The 17,408-nt window shown below is 38.3% G+C and overlaps 1 protein-coding gene across 1 annotated transcript in view; it reads right to left on the reverse strand.

The window, feature by feature from the left end:
* TMEM117 (transmembrane protein 117) overlaps positions 1-17,408 on the reverse strand; it is a 217,208-nt gene that overhangs the window by 194,206 nt on the left and 5,594 nt on the right. The gene's annotated exons all lie outside the window — the stretch shown is intronic.

Raw genomic sequence — 17,408 nt, forward strand, 5'->3', positions numbered from 1 at the left:
ACAGAATTGGCATTTTAAATATTCTTGTCATAAGTATACCTTAATTTATTGTGAAATAGCACTTCTTTCCTGTATGTACATGCAAAATGGAATAAGCAATGAAGAAAGGTGGCTACTTTAATTCTTGGCCATAAAAATATAGTAAGATTGAGAGCACACAGTGTTGAGGAGCCTTCTTATAGTTTTTGTTAATTATTTTTTCAGCTATTTCTAAGTGCTGCTGTGATTAGACTGTGCAATTAATAACAATCATGATGCTTACAGCTGAATTTCTTGAGCATTTGCAGAGAGGCTTTCTACAAGTACTTCATTTTAATGCTGCCTGCACTAGAGTTCCACTGACACCACCAGTGGAACCTCATTAACCTGGGTAAGTGCAGCACATTTCCAAAAACAAACAAACAAACAAAAACCAAATAGTAAGTTAAAGTCCCTGAGCACAGTCAGAGCCACAGTGAACCTGTTCGTGAAGCAAACAAGCATGGATTGAAGAGCTCTAAGTCTTCCTCCCGGCAGCAGGGGTTCCAAACCAATAGGCAGGGCACACTGGCAGTGTCACCCCAAACCCTGGGCAATTACAGCTGTTTCTCCTAAGTGTTCTATTTCAGGGGAGTGTGTGATTCTGCCATGAACTCTGAAGTCATTAGCAGGGAGAGGAGTGCACAGGAAAAGTTCTGAAATACCCAGGTGGCTGAGCTGCAAGAGTAAGAGACGCTGCTACACAGGAGCGCTACTTCGCCTGTTCATTTAGGGCCTTAGCATCACAGTTTCAGGACAGTCTAAGGTAATTAGTCTGCAGTACATTTTAATCATTAAAACAGCACAATATATAAACATTTGAACATCCACCTTCAAGAGTCATTAAATATGCGTTCTTTCCACACATTGTATGGGCAAAATAATCGTGTTCCTTAATCAGCCACCTGCTGACCCACTTTCTTGCCAAGTCCCACACGCTACCTTGTTAATTATAAACCCCCATGCATCGGTGAGCATGTTAACTTTATTTTCAGAAGTTACTAGTGACAACAAAGTACTTTTAATATACTTTGTACAGTGTCTTAATTCTTTAATTTCCATAGTTTGAATATAATTTTCTCACATGGCTCTATGTGAAAATAATTCTATTCTACATAGGTATTAAATCTTTCTTGTTGTATGTTTCAATTATGTTGAGTAAATATATATGCATATATAATATCTAGAACAATGGGGTTTTTTAATTGTCTATAACTGGGACATGAAATGAAGAACCAGGTCCTGATAACCTGAAACACTTTATATGTGTTTGGATGTAGTAGCAAACTCACAGGATCTCAAAGGACGATTGTGTGCCTATATTCTGTGCAGGGGAGTTATGCACTTATTCACTGTAAATGCTGCTTTTTTTCCTTTGATAATTTCTTAATATTTCCATTTCTTTTATTTCAAAAGAAAAATATTCACCTTTTTTTTTTTTTTATGCACGAATTGTCTATTGGAAACATGGCAGGGTTATTAACGATTCATTGGCTTCCATAAGAAAGAGTGCTTTTTAATCCATGAATGGGCACCCATCAGCAATTACCTACTACAATATACACTTAGGTCTCAGACTGATACAGAAACAATGTCAATGCCACTTAGCGACTAAGGTGCTCTCAGCATGAAAAAGGATAGAACAGGAGAGATTACTGTGAAACTCTGGGCTAAATGAGTTCATTACTCCCACTGGATTGCACCCAAGATGGTAAACTGTAAGCTATTTCCAAAGGCAAACACTTGCCATTTTTATCTTTCAGTCTCTCTTTAAAGGTACAAATACACTGTTTCTTTCTCCTTTCTACACCTCAGCATTGTTTTTCAGTAAATTAATTTGTCTGTGTTCGGGCTGGGTAAAATTCAACGTGAAATCAAAATACGCTTTTCTAGACACAAAATTAAACATGAAAACTCGCTGCAGTCCTGAGCTAGAAAAGTAACTTCATACCTCTGGGAAGCAGAGATTCTCAGGTTTTACCTGCCAGGACTTCTAACATGTAAGCTTTTTCAGGAGAGACAACAATGACTTAAACCATTTTTAAATTTTCTGTAGATTTTTAACAGAAAAACAGTTGTTTTTCTGTTCAGACAGATCATTTTATTCTCACTACATAATATCTACTCTACTATAGACATTAATGTTACTATTAAATATTAAGCAAGTATCATTAGAAAGATCTTTTGTTGTTAATGAGGGAAGAAGCATTCAACTCAGAAGAAATTGTGAAAAACATTATCAAAGTCACTTCTTGATTTTGGAAAAAATTAGAATTGTTTCCTCTTGAAGTGCTGCCTTTATAACACCTATGAATGCAGCCTGTGCTCACAAGCATCCAAAGTTGATGAGAATAAAATCAAAAATTTCAATTAAAGATTGGATTGAAAGCCTCCAGTGAGCTCAAGACGAACACAATAATTTAAAAGCTTCACAGATAACCCTTCCATAACTCTCATGCAATGCCTTTTGCAAGCAGCGTTAATGCAGTTTGCAGAGATTCTCAAGCGAAGTCTGGAGTTTCACCACCTGTGTCTCAGTGTGTAAAATGAAAACCTAAGGAAACAGTAAGGAAATGCTTTAAAGTCAACATGAGAGTCTGACTCAAAGAAAAGCTAGGGTGAAATTTCATTCTGGTTAGTTAGTCAGAGCATAAAATGCATTTAACTGAACAAGAATGACCTTTATATTCTCAGCGTGACTGAATTATGCAGTATACTCATAGAAAGATGCAAAATGAGATGCTTTTTACTTTCTGCCAGCATCACCCTACCAAAGAGCGGCACGGTCCAGGGCACACATGATGGAACAATGCCAGCAACTGCCATCATGGGCCTGGGAGAGTATCAAGGAGCACTTACCGCGCTGTGCCAGTGACCAGGGAAGGACCACAGGCAGGGACTTGTTTTTGCAGGGGAGAATCCAGATCTCAGCCAACTCAGAAGATAAAAATTGCCATGAAATAGTATGCATGAAGGCAATACTGATTTCTGCTGCATATCCTTTGATCCTTCCTAACCCCCAAGAATATGAGCAAGAGATACAAGCAGCATGGGTAGTAGCCCTGCTCTAAGCTCTTCGTGGGGGACAAGCTGGAGACTCCTCTAGTTCACTTCTGTAGGACTAAGGTGGATGCGCTAGCTCCTCAGTTCACTGTTCTGGGCTCACCTGCAGAACAAGGGACAAACGGTTTGGACTCTGAAACTCTAGTAAAACCCATTATTCTGCTCCTATTTGTGTCCCACTGATAAAAATAATGAAATAAACTTTGTTACAAAAGCAAATCCTTGTCTCCATGTCTGTTTCTATAGCCGGATGCAATCCTACACGGTCCACACAATCCTATAACGCTCATTAATTTTCTATTAATAAAGCCATCTATAATAGAGGTCCCAACACGCTTGCACATGTAAGAGAAAAAGGGAAAAAGGAAAAGCAAAGAAACCACCTTAAGCTTCTGAAAAGATTATTCCAAACCAACCCCAAGTAATGAAGAATAGAAGGGAAAAACAAAGACAGGGGCATTCCTACAAAAAGTCTCTGTGTCACGGTGCCCCTCTAGCCTGTTCTCCCGGCCTGGGCATCTCACACAACATATCTTGTGCTGGGCTGAGTCTAAAGGCATTGGGTAATCTTTAAAAATCCCCTTCAGGACACAAAACTAATAAAAAATCCTTCCCTCTCTTACCCTCAGCTATTCATGTTCCTCATGATACTCAGCTGTGAATACACCCTAGTAGCTGACAAGGCTTCTAGACATTTGTTTGCTTGTTCATAAGTGATTCTATAATCAATTAAGCACACTTTTTTGAAGCATTTTTGTTCAACTAGGCTGAACTAATGCTAATGTTGTCCTGACTGAAACCAAAGGTTTTCTACAAAACAAAAGTTAAAAGGCACAAGACATCTGTTCGTATTTACTTGGTCATTTTTTATCTGGAAATACATGATCCTAAATTGTTTTATTACAATATTCCCCAGATAGAATGACAGAAACAAATAAAATTAAATAAGTTCATTCCATTTTGCTTTACAATAAGTGAACAATAAACTAAACAGCTAAGAGCCAAAGTCAACATCTTCTACTATGACAAGTATGTTGCAATACTGGTTTCCCACAGATCTTTGTTTAGATTAAATCTGAGGACATGGTATCCAATTAAATGCCCAACTGTTATAATGAGTTTGACCACATTATTGAATGCTGTAATAACGTATTAACCTACAAAACTGACTGCAAGGTATGGGTAGCTTTCACATACCATATCTAGATCCTGAGATATTACAGTGGTGGCCGTCTTTTTAATATACTAAATGAATACAAAATAGACCACGGCCTCAACGATTTGACTGTTTATGTATGTGCTCAGATGTGGTCAGAGAAACAACTTTCTCATTTACCACTGTAAATTCAGCATTGTTTTGTAAGCAAAAATTGTTAAAACCCTCTAAGTTGAAGAGGTAAATTTTGCTACAGACGTCCCAAAAGCTGCTTTTTAAGGAAAGCCATCTTTATGCATACACTGTTCTCCATTTGTCTTTGTAATATTTTTATCTCACAGGCAAACTACCTGAATCTTCTCACTTATTAAGACATGAGCTTATATTTTTAAAATAAAAATATTCAAACATTCTTGAAAGTTTGGCTTTCTCTTAAATATACATGAATTAATGTATTCTGATATCAAAGGTTTTCTTTTCCATGCCTCAGAAACGCCTCACTGGGCAAATAGCTATGACAAACAATACCACAAGGAAGTTAAAATACTTCACCTTTGTACACTGCTTTCACCAGTGGAAGCCAAACCTCTTTAGGCAGCAGAAAAAACATGCCTAGACTGATTCTACAGCTGGAGGAACCACAGCAGAGGCAGGTAACGTGGCTAAGTAAGTCCACCATCGGCCTTGCAGGGAAATGTAGCTTCTCTGCTCCTGCCTTAGAGAAACATCCGAGTCTCAGGGCTGCCAAGTCTCCCCCCACTGTGCCTGGAACCCGCAGTCAGAGGTGACGGGACGCGCTGGACCCCGTGCAGGGACCTACCACCTCTATAGCACCCCCCAAGCTCTCTTCTCAGGCCTTCTCCCAACTGACCACTTACCAGCTCCATCCCTTCCTCTTCAGATGACTCAGCATGGATGGGGCTTCCTCCAGCCGGGAAAGGTGAACCTTAATCAGGGAGAACTGCAGTTCTCAGCTTTTGCAGTCTAAGGTAAAACACAGCCTAATGTCACAAAACGTAATAGTCAAGGTCTCAGCTACTGACCTAGCTAGAAAAGTCGTATCCTCGCAAAGCACATCATGTGCTAGGGCAACGGGAACCACGGATCTCCGGTTTCTCACCGGTCCAGTCAATATTGGTCAGAAGACCATCATTAGTAGCCAGAGCTCTCTCCATCAGGCTTCTTGTGGAGCCTGTCTTACCTGATTTGGGTGCTTTCAAGGGCCTGGTCTGAACTAGAAATTGCAGGTGAGCAAATGCAGGTGAAATGTATAGCACTCTGCCTTCCTCTAAAATGACAGAGTCTTTAAAGATTGCTTGCTATTTCTCAACGTAAAAAGAATAGAAATACAAATGTTCATAAGAATGCACATTGATCTTCTCATACAAAAACAAGAAGAGGAAGATGGGCTTTTTCTGATGCAAGGAAAGGGCTGACATTTTCTTTTCTATAATGGAATGCCCAAAGGCAACTAAGAACAGGGTGGTAATGGTCAGTGCCATCTGCTGTACCGAACATTGCAAGGGATTCATAAATGCACTACATGTCCCTCTTCACTTTACATTAATGTCATTACTATTACCTCCAGCTGCTGTTGTGAAAAAGCTGTAAAATGCAGATAATGCGGGAAGACTTAAAGCTATGCCAGAATTACAGTGTGTAGGCAGACTTAACTATGAATTTTTCTGTCAATTTCCATTATACAGATTTAACATATAATTTTAATTATAGGCTTTACTTTTACCAATGTTATTATTTCAGGTTTAGACAATTGTGCTGATGCAGTTAAAAGGAAACCTGTAAAAATAGATATTGATTTCCTATAACGTTTTAGAACGTTTTTTAGTAGAGAAGCAACTGAAAGCCCTGTGTTAGCAATAGAAAATGCTAACGCATTTGTTCTTGAGGTGCAGATTTTTTTAATTTCATGTGACTGTATCCCAGGTTATAAAATGAATGTGAAAAAAATATTCTCTCTTTAGATGTCCTCACTGGGTAACAAAAGAAAAGTTGTTTAGAGCACATACTAATTATATTTTGGCACTCTTTATCCTTTAAGAATTTTTAGCATTTTTAAGAAACCTGGTTTTTTAACTGCCAGATATATAAAAGTAATTTCATTATCCTCCTACTTTTTTTCATTTTAGAGCTACAATGTTTCATCATCTTATATGTAGTGCCTACAGAAACTAAATTTTCCTTCTTTGAACTCATTGGAATCCAAATTTCATAGTAGGTAAAAGAAACACAGCATTATTTATATGCCATATAATGCGGATGCTGAATTCTGAAGGGCAGTGCTATAATCTCTGTTTTTCAATATCAGTTTAGCAATACTCTGCAACAACTTGTCAAAAGAATTGTTTCCTTTTTTTATATACTGTTTGTTCTTTTCTCCTGAAACTGCACTGAAACTGATTCACAAGTGTATTTTTAACAGTAAATAGAGTTGCTCACAATCTATCTATCCACTGCCACATAACCTTTTAAAATCAACATTTATAAAGTATTTTTGAGTCAGAAAACATAAAATATTTTGTCACCATCTATCTAGGAGAACCTACAGGTTTACAAATGGTCATTCTGGTAAGTAGTCCAAAATGCAGTATTGTAGCACAGTAAATTGCAAACCTCATTGCAATATAAACATATAAAAGTATAAACACAGTTGTATGTGTTTATATGTAAATAGTTTAATATGTTTAAATAACAGCACATATGCCTAATAAACCTTTAGCCTGATTTGAATCAGCAATGACCCTTTCTATGAAACGCATGCAGTGGAGTTGACAGAAAAAAGCCACCCACAACCAATTCCAGTGCTGAGCTGGAAGTCAAAAGAGACTTAGATTTGACCACGAGCTTTACCAGAGAGTTTTTACAGGACTAAGGCAAGCAGTGGTGTCTCTAGGACTCAGTGTAGGGAATGTAAGGGTCACTCCGAGCGTGCCTGCTGAGCCACCAAAGCCTGGCAGAGAGCAAGAGAGAAGAGAGATTTACATTTCCTCAAGGCAAAAAAGCAGTCACTTGGTCCGTCAAATACAGGAGATAGCAGGTGTTCTAATAGAAAGAATTTGTGTCTCAAAGGAAGTGAAACAATGCTCATTTTAATTAAAAAAAAATGAGCTAGACTCTCTGCTGGTCAAGAACAGAGTACACTATTTTTCGTCTGGACCCCCTCGGCAGATGAGCGCTCCCGTGCAGGAGCTCCCCTCTCTCTACTTCTAATCAGAGGTGTAAAGTATGCAGAAAAAAAGAACCCCTGACCAGAGACAGCTTTCTGATTTAATCTCAGTATGTACAGATTAAGCATGGGGTTTTTTTTATTTCTTGCCTTCAATAAATATTTGCAACTATGCTGCCCATTTTGGACACTGTGACTAAATCTCACGGTGCACAAACAGGAGCTGCAGGGGTTACGGAGCGTGTTTGCATTCCCAATGCACAAGACAAGTGGAGGATCGATGTTGTGGGAGCAAGAGGAAGTACATTCCAGTGACAATAAGACAGCTCTCTAGCCTACAATGAAACACAGGGGTACGCACTTAGACCTGTGACATACAGATAGCTTCCACTAATGCACAAATCTCCTGCCATGACATAATACTAAGCATTGGCCATTAATTTTAATTTGCCTTTCTAGAGTTAGCACACCATTAATTTGTATTATGTACACCATGTAATGGGGTACAAAAAGGATTATTTACTACATACAAATTGAAAGAGTAGAAATCCACACTGTCAGCTAAACCACCATATCCACTGTATTTAGTAGTAACTTTGGAAAAATTGAATTTTAAATTATTTGATACTATGTTATGTGCAAAAGTAACCATGGAAAATACTATATTGAGAAATATATCTTTACTAGAAATACACTGGATGGAGAAACTGTGTTAATAACCAGTGAGACTTTGGACAAAATAACAATTTCATAGCAAATTTCCTTTGGAGCTAAATCAGATATATAATGAACCCAAATTTTCATTACTAAAAAAAAGCCAAAGGGTGGGTAGGTTCCACAGTAGAACATATAAAAATACTATTTCACAGTAAGTGTATAAAAAGCTACTACGGCAGTAGGTTGGTGGAGGGGGGAAGAGGGAGGACGTGTCAAGGAGTACTGTAATTGAAAAATGTTTTAATTTTTCCAAATATATGCTTTCTCTACTCAGGTTTTGTTTTTTTCTTTGTTTTTAAGTGAATTATCGATTTAATCATAAAAATAGCATACAGAAATATTCATTTCTGTTCTTCATCTAGCATATTTATAACTCTTTATCTAGAGAAAATAACTGTTTAACTACCTGCCGTATTCATTTAATACCACTAGAAGGTGCTCCTCTGTTGAAAGATAATTATTTCTGTCTGAATTGCTTTTCAAAGCTAATTTTCCTCTGATAACTGTGGTTCTGGCCAGTTGTTTACACAGACTGTAATTGCAACCACTGCCCCTGTTATACAACAGCAGGACCTCATATGCCATAACCATTACCACAGCATGAGAATAACAGATCTGTTATCACTCATTTTCCTGATAAACACGAATCCCAGCTGAGCTGGACTCCAGCTAGTTTTGCTGGAAGGCGAGGTGTGGAAACCGTGGTGCTGATGCATTGTAAAGAGACAGTTTCTTCAAGGTTAGGAATCACAGAATCATGGAATCATTTAGGTTGGAAAAGACCTTTAAGATCACCGAGTCCAACCATAAACCTAACACTGCCAAGTCCACCAAAGCCATTCCTGGAATAACTTAGGACAGAATGCATCCCTAGACAGACATTTGCATGCTTGCCTGAAGTCTGAAGGCAGAAGGAGAGTCCAACATAAAAAAAAAAACCTGCTGTAAGACAGCCATACAAACGTAGAGTATATGATCTACACCAATAGCACACCAACGGTATCAGGGCATCAAACCGCATCTGGAAATCCAAAGATCAATAATTCCTATTTCATACACAAACTTATATGAGCCTCAACCAAGTTAAGATTTAGTTTAATACCCAGAAAGGCATTCTGATAACCTCTGAGCACACACAGACTGCCTCTGTAAGCTCTTCGCATATACAATGAAAAACCTTAACTGTGAGCTGAAATAATTGGAGTTTTTCTAATAAAAAACTTCAGCATGCACAATGTCTGAAGGGTTTTAAGTTGTGTATCATCTGGGATCAAGTAAGATTTTTGTGAGAAATGGGAAAGAAAAGGGGAAATGAGGATGGAATGAATGGCTAAGGTGAGATTCTGACTCTTTTTAGCGGTAAACTTTGGACAAAGTCTAAAAGTGACCATAAGGAATGCAATGCCTGGGCATACTTTGAGAGCTTGGATTTCCTCAGCTCTTTTAGCTCACACAACACTCACTAGAAAGAACATTTTCACTGGGACAGGGTAAGGGAAGAAAGTCACCATGCAGTTCAAACAGTTTAAACCATTAAAAACCAGGGTCATCCCCCAGTGAGAAGCTTCCTGCTGGTAGAGAGACACCTGCGTGGCCTTTCCCAAATTTCAGTATCGCAAGGGAAGCAAGCACAGTATAATCCTCCACTGGACCACTTTGCAGAGGCTGTTGCAAAAGGCAAGCTAACTAAGCTTAGAGGCTATTCAAGTAGAGTTCAAATAGCCAAAAAAGAGCTCTCCTTCTTGAGACACGAGTGTCTTAGCAAGGAACAGACACAGAAAGCAGAACATGGCACTTGTTTCCTTGAGGTTATGGAGCACTTTCTCAGTTTTGCTGCTGAGCATTTCCAGCTCTTTCAGAGGAAGGTCCTTACCCTCTTACAGTAAGGAATTCAAACCTCTTCAATAGAGTCAAAAATGTCTTCACTGAATTTAAAGTTGCGTTTATTTTAGGAATATCTTGTTAGGCTACATTCAGTACATCTTATGTGTATTGAAAAATAACCATAATTTTTGTCATGAGGCATTTAGAATGGTCATAAAATATCCACTGAGACTCCTTGAGAGGTCTAGCTATAAAAGAGTTCAATTTCAAATAATATGAATTATTCAGTCACAAAATTCATAGTGCCTTTCATAGTGCCAAAGACACCTACGTGACACTGACATACTTAGGAATACACATGCTCTTCCTTCTCTGAGGAAGCAGTCTTTGAAGGACTTCACATTTCCATAATACGTCACACCAAGGAAATGGTTAGAACAGGCTTAACTTCCTTCTCTCAACAAGACAAAATAGTATAAGGTAGCTTTATGGCATGTCTCTTAAGGGATAAGGTTTGTAACTATAAAAATGAAAAAAAGGGATTGAATATATACTTACATTGAATATACCTCAATGTCAGTAAAGTGCAAATTCCTACTCTCAGTTTTGGTCTTCTAAGGTAATTGTATCAGGTGTCCATCTGATTTCCAGGGCACTACCAATGGCAGAAAGTAAGCAAGAACCTGTGCTCTGCAGCAAATGGCGTAACTGTTCCAGGGGATAAGTCTTGTCTGGAGTAGCTGTTCTACGGGGAGGAACTTGTACAGTATCAGTGGAAACAGAAAAACTAAAAATTTATGAATTACCGCCAGAGGACACAATACCAAATGCGAGTTCTGCAGCAAATGCATGACAATACCGTAACATCTGAGACAAAAAGGATTTTGGCTCTCTAGAGTTCACAGGTGTTGGTAGAGTGCTGAGGGTAAGACTTTTTCAGGTGCGCCGTGGGCCAACCCTGTGCAGGCAGCAGTGCTGCAGTGTAGCCCCTTTGACTCTGAAGAGACCACTGATGCCTGCATTCGCTCTGGCATGTGCCACTGGCACACAAATCAGAAACACGGCCTCAAGAGAAGTTTTTTACCTGCAGCCTCAGAGATGAAAATCTGTAGATATCCCCAACAGAGCAGTACTCCTCTTTTCCTATTTGAATTTAGATAAGTCATACAGAAGTGATCTCTAATTTAGATAAAACTTGCTCCGCCTTTGGCTGCCACAGAGAGGAGGCTCATGGGATATAAGCATGGCCTCAAACCGCTTCAAAGTCATCTAAGCTGGTACGTATCAAGAACATCAAGCAAAGTGGAAGGCATGGAGAAAACTATTTGCAAAGACTCTACATTTTCATTTGCTATATGAAAGTGATACAAAATTCTGTGCTAAGGAATTCCCCAGGTCAGGAACTCCACAGGAGCTCCACATAAAATACTAGTTTTCAGTTTCTGCTTCGCTTTCTATGCCTCCAGCACATTACACTGTCAAGAGTGAATTAAGATCTGTATTTTCTGTCACTTAGATCTATGACCACAGATTAGCAAGAGAACTAGGATATTTGTGGGGTTTTGTTAATTAAAGCTGGGATCTCTCAATTTTTAAGCGTTGTTCCCTTTTTCTTGAGTAAACTAAAATTAAATATTATTGCTGCTGTGACTCTCTAGGAACACATTCCTCGACCCTGCCTCATCTCTTTACACCCTCCCGGCCATAATTCTCATTTTCATTATTTGTTTAGCATGTTTGACTTTGGCTGAATCTTGTACAGATTTAGTTTCTTCTTTGCTCTAGTATTAAAAGAAAGCGTGCTTCTTAGTAGACACACATTGCATCAGTGTCCCAGAAATAGAAAACATGATTTAGCGCGTGCTTAAGTGAGCATACAAAGCCCTAAGCAGCTGTCCACTTTGAAAGATCATACCCCACTGTTGCAGACGAAAGATGAATTCAAGGCATTTTAAAAGACAGGAAGACCTCAGCAGAAGAACCTGCCTCTTTTCAACCAACAGTTTGGTTTTAAACATTTTATTTTTTCTGGATTTCAGGCAAATGGACAAAACTCAGGCAAAATGGACAAATTTCACAGTATCTTAACAGAAGTAGGAGGATGAAGGAGTCAGTAAATTTGGGGATTTATGAGTACATGTGAAAATTTGAGAAGGACTTGCTTCTTAGTAACAGGTAGGCAGGAACAAAGACTTGTGCTAACTACTACCTTCATTATTTGTCGTCAGAATGACTGTCAAAGGCATCTAAAAATAGACATATTTTTGTTTGAATTCTGAACAAATTGTTGGGGGCTGGGAAACTATTCTGGGAGTTATCAGGACAGTCTTTCCTATTCCTATACCTTTATCTCAGCATCAATAGTGGGCTACTGTCAAATACTGAGCCAGAAGCATCACTGGTTTAACCCATAAAGTTTGTAATATTTTAACATCTTATAAATCATAATAATAAATAGCTGATAATCACACCCAAAGCAAGTACTTTGCTATAACTTATTCAATGGTCAATTTGAATACGACAAAGATATGCATTTTTTTATCATTCCAGGTGACTGGAATGCATCTATCAATGTAGATAAGACAATGCACAAAACAGTAAAACACGGTTGTAGCTTGTAATTTTTGATTTGTGTCTAAATAAATTCTTTTTCTGACTCTTTATTTGGATATATAATCTAAGAAATCTTAAATTCTTGCTTTGTTGAGCTTAAGGGAGGACACCCCTTTAAACATGTTAAGTGGTTTTGGATATTTATATCAAATAGGAAAACACCAGTGTTTTTCTAATTACCATTGTCATCATTAAAATACCATCATAACCATCATTAAATTACCATCAGCATTTTTACTTGAAAATTTCAAAAGAAGAGTCTTGATCTCAAACACCTATGTAGTCATCTGCAGAAATTGGGCTGCTGCATAACTACGCAAAGTGAAAGTCAGTTCTAACGAGGCCTTCATAATGGCACCAAGGAACCTTAACAGGCTGGTGCTTGGGGCAATAACAAGTGAGGGCTATTTGTGGATTAAATTTTAAAGCATTCCTAAGAGGTAGGTATGTGATACATGGTGGAATTGACTCTGCTTCGGACTTAAATGCAGCTGTTTCTGGAGTGGAACATCTCACCTTACTCAGAAAACAAAGGAAATTATAATGCTTTATCCGAACCAAGCATTGAGAAAATTTGGATGAAAAGTCCTTTGTTTGTAAAAGCTTCACATGATTGTGGCTTCTTACAATGAGTCACTCAACACTTACTGTTCATGTCCCAGTTCACCTTGCCCTGAGGCTCTGCTGCTGCCTCTACCCAGACGCCCAGTCTGCCCCTGGGAGACTCCTTTCCCACCTGGAGGCACCAGGGAGAGCGTGAATCCTTAAAGCAGAAAAGCCGCTGCTGTTCCTGCCATTCCCTGGCAGGGGCTACCCAGTGGGGAACAGGGTACTGCCCCTTCTGACGAAAACAGAGAGAGAAGAAAGAAAACTTGGTTTTCCAGCATCTGAAATGAAGTTACGTGCCCTGTCTGTCTCAGGAATCACATTTAGAAATAGTGTTACTGCCCGACCTGTCTCATAGGGAACACTTACTGATCCCTCCCCCTCAAAAGTCACTCTGGTTAGTGAGTACATTTACAATTTTTTTTTACTTTTGCCATTTGCAAAATAGATATAAGAAATGTATACACCACACTTGCTGTTTGCTAAATAGTTCTTAAATCTTGAGAATGTATGCAAAGTTTTTTAAAGCCCAGAATGCTGGGTGTTTTTTCTTTCATTTTGGAATATTTTTTTTAAAAAATGAAATATATAATTTTATAAGGCAGACCCCCAGGCTGACTTGGAATCCCCGCAGAATCACACAAAGAGGAATGTTGTCTGGTATGTGAAGGATCTTCAAGCCACTCAGACAGCCTAAGGGGACCTATGAAAGGACACAGCATGACGAAGGAGATCACGTTGTCCTTGGGGCTCTCCATGAGGCACATGACGAGGTGATGTTCCACACTAACACCCTCTCCATCTCCTCGTTGTATGGAATAAGGAAAGAAGAAATTCGCCCCTGCACTAGGCTGCACCTGCACTATGCCCATCAGGCTGCTTCTGATAGAAATAAGCTCACTTCTATTTCTGGAAATCGGGGAACGGAGACACATTATTCCTGTAAGTGGCAGGCATCATTCCAAACTCACTCCTAGTCTCAAATGGAACGAAAAATCTGAAAGTCACGACAAAAAGATCAAAACACAGAGTTGACACATCAATATTAAGTAGCAATGAACTTATTTTTAGTTTTCAGTCACTGGATGCTAAATATTCTCTAAAGCCTTCCAATTATGGATAATCTGACACATGTAGCTCTTCTCGCAGTCTCATGCTGCTGCTTGGGGAATGGGATATGCACCTCCAATAGAGTCAAAGCTTTCACTGAAGACGGAATGATCTTTTTGTAGCCACTGCCCGTACCTCTCCAACTAAACTCTGTAATTTACTACCCAGAGCTAGCATGGTATGAGACTGATTCCACAACTAATGCTAAGAGCAGACGACAGCAGTCTTCTCATTAAGCCTGAAGAGAGGACGAAGTAAAATGTTATGGCTCTTCTAAAAATACAAGAGTAAAAGAAGAAATTAGGAGGTCACTTGCATGCTTTTCATCTATATTTTAAAGGTCACTTGTGGTCTCCCTCATGAATGATGTAAAGTTTATTTTAAACTGACATCTTAATTACTGGCAATGTGCCAGAGCTGGAATCTGATGAGCCTGCACTCATTCAGTGGCTGGCTGCGAGCTTCTCCCTTTTTATGTTTTTTTTTTTTTTGTTGAGGATTCTGGCTCTCAGAAATGCTTGCTCACAGTCATTTGCACGTTATTATTAGCAAACTGTTAGATTGGCCCCTTGGCACACATTTTGTAGGACCAAAATAATCTTATTGTATTGCTTCAACATTTTACTGGAAACAAAAGAGATGAATTGACTGTGAAGCAATCACAGTAGACCTTGAATGCCTTCAACAGCATTAACTTGATCATTGTTATTGAAATTCATACTGAAGAGGCTCTTGAAGACAGTATTTTTTTAGCAGCTATCACATCAGTTGCTTTCTATTAGGCTGAAGTCATCAATGGAAAAGAAAAAGCAGGAACAAAGTTCCTGGGTATCAAGTGACAGATCTTATTGTAATGTAAGATACAGAGCTGACAACAGAAAAGAATATGCTCTATCAATCAGGTTAGCATTTGATGCAAGTATTGCCATACACCCATCACTTGTTCCTACAGATGGTGGCACAACTGTTCATGTAACTACTATCAAACAAGAACGGGAAACAATCTGGCTGAAAAACAACCATGCAAAAATCTTACCACATTTTTTTTTAAAAAACATATCACATTTGGTTCATTAGCTATTGCACAAGCACTGCTATGAAACTGATATGCCACAGCAACACTAGGAGCAATACCACAGCCCAGATTTTACATTAACATGACCCTTAATAGATCAGGATAAGAATTAATCATACACATACTAATGTACGAATTTATCCTATGTCTGTCAGCCGCCCAACTGATCCACTGTTTTTACATGTAGTGCAATACCATCCTGACTAAATCTCATTCTGCCTAATTGCCTTTTGCAATCTGCATGCGTTCATTGCTTCAGTTGATACACACTTTCAGCATAAAAGCAGACACTGAAGAGCCTGTTTATAATAGGTTTGCAGTATCTTTTAGAGCCTTCCAGATAAGATGTTTGACAAAACAGAGAAATGCTTTCAGACAACAGGTCCTCAGTGGGTGTTTTGTTTGAAACTGTCTATTGTGAAATTGCTCCCAGCATGGCACTACTGTCCATTAAAAAATTTGCAACATTAGTGTGCATCCATAGCTCAGTGCAATTCCTATAATGACTGCTTTATTTATTCACTCCAGTGTCTATGAAGCTCAGATTATAATTTAATTCTAAACAAACTGCTTACTGTGAACATTTGTATGAGAGCAACCCATTAAACGCAACATTTATTCAACTGCTCTGATTTGCTTGCAGTATTATGATTCCCCTGTTTTAAAAAATATGGCTTTAGTTTTATATGTCTTGTTTTCCATAAGTTGCTATGACATATTAAGTATTTAGTTTCCATCCACATCATTTAGAAAGGAACTTATCAATATAAATCTAGGCACACTCATTGGTAATTGAATAAAGTCCAGTCTCTGTAATCATATTTTAATACATCTTTGTAATCACTTGGAGTCAGAAAAATGGGCAGGTAGACACATGCACATTTTGTGGCAAGCGTGTTTTTACAAACTGTTGTATCTAACATTAAGCATAAGGTAAGGATTGTTACACATGGCAAACAGTCAAAGCAAAGATGCCCGACTGAAAAAATAAAGATTTTTCCAACTATACTGCCCATTTATCGATACTGCTAAAAGCCTATTCAAATGAAAAATAATTTTAAATTTACACGATAGATCATATTTATATGCATTGATGGAAAATACATAGCCTGAACTTTGGGACAAAAATGCCCCCACTGAACTCAGAATTTGGGACTGAGAGTGGAGTATATAAATGCAACTGCATCCACTGGGAAGGTGCTAATCAAAACATACACTTTCTACACACTAAACACACTGTTGTTTTCCAGACAGTGCCCCAGAGCAATAGGAAAAATGTGCAAGAGGTTATTAAGGAATTTCTTTCAAGTTGGGATTTAAGATTTGAGTGCATTTTCTGAATGCATAGTGTCATCAGACGGGGTCAGCTTGTAAGCTCCTTCTGCTTTTAATAAAGCAGAAAATAAATCAAGAAATCTCTAAGTAAATGGAAAGAAGATACCATTTTTCCTGCCTCAAGTAACTCTCTCTTGCAGAACAAAAAGTAACAAGGGTGTGTGTCTTTATTTTATTTCCCCAAACTTCTAGTATTCATGCATGACCTTTATTTTCCATTGCAAAATAGAAAGCATGGCAGAACACAATACCTACCCAAATAGAAGATATACTTAGTGATGAACCAAAAGAATAGATAACAGCCAAAAGGCAATTTTAAAATTCCATTTGTTCTGACCATATGCCATAAAGATATAAAGAATGTACCAGATAAAGGCTGTTTTCCTTGGAAATATTTATCACAGGAGATGTTTATCAAATGAAGTAAGTTATTTCTTGACTGAAGAGCAAGAAGTGTAATTGTTTTCTAGTCTTGTTTTAAGTCATGAACAGTGTCTCAATGGAGTCCCTGAAGAGGTTACTGTTCAAAGGTTGCAATGAATATTATCAACAGAAAACATCCCACCATACCCTCTAGTCAAGATCTCTACTTCTCAACAACATAGTTTACCTACTCCCTTATCTCTCTACAAACTCAGAGAGACGAAGTCTCAATAGTATTTCCAGCACTTCTTCCACTTTTAGAAACATAACATGCTCGAACTTCA

The sequence above is a fragment of the Rissa tridactyla genome, chromosome 1, assembly GCF_028500815.1.
Source record: "Rissa tridactyla isolate bRisTri1 chromosome 1, bRisTri1.patW.cur.20221130, whole genome shotgun sequence".
Taxonomy (NCBI): Eukaryota; Metazoa; Chordata; class Aves; order Charadriiformes; family Laridae; genus Rissa; species Rissa tridactyla.